Genomic DNA, 259 nt, shown 5'->3' with positions numbered 1-259 from the left:
CGGCGCGAGGGGCGAGACAGCCGGCAGGGTGAAAGGAGGGTGAAAGGAGGGTGGAAAAGGCGCATGCCAGTTGTGCCGTCGCCGCGTTACGAGTCAGCCAACAGCCCGGCTTCTCGTTCGCATCCTCGATCCCTCTCTCGCGGCTCTCCGGTGCATCGTTTGTGCTGTCAGTGTTCCTCTCGTACGCGGCTTTCCACGGTGTTTCCGGTCGCTCGTCTCCTCCGTGGCGGACGCGGTGTTGCTTTACGTTTACGTGACG

The 259-nt window shown here is 62.9% G+C and overlaps 1 protein-coding gene across 13 annotated transcripts in view; it reads left to right on the top strand.

Annotated features, from left to right (window-relative positions):
* Positions 1-259, top strand: part of LOC100742314 — a 189,628-nt gene that overhangs the window by 79,294 nt on the left and 110,075 nt on the right. The gene's annotated exons all lie outside the window — the stretch shown is intronic.

This window comes from Bombus impatiens, unplaced genomic scaffold, assembly GCF_000188095.3.
Source record: "Bombus impatiens unplaced genomic scaffold, BIMP_2.2 scf_0581, whole genome shotgun sequence".
In the NCBI taxonomy this organism is placed as follows: Eukaryota; Metazoa; Arthropoda; class Insecta; order Hymenoptera; family Apidae; genus Bombus; species Bombus impatiens.
The sequence above is the reverse complement of the archived record's forward strand: the minus strand, read 5'-3'. Positions and strand labels throughout refer to the sequence as shown.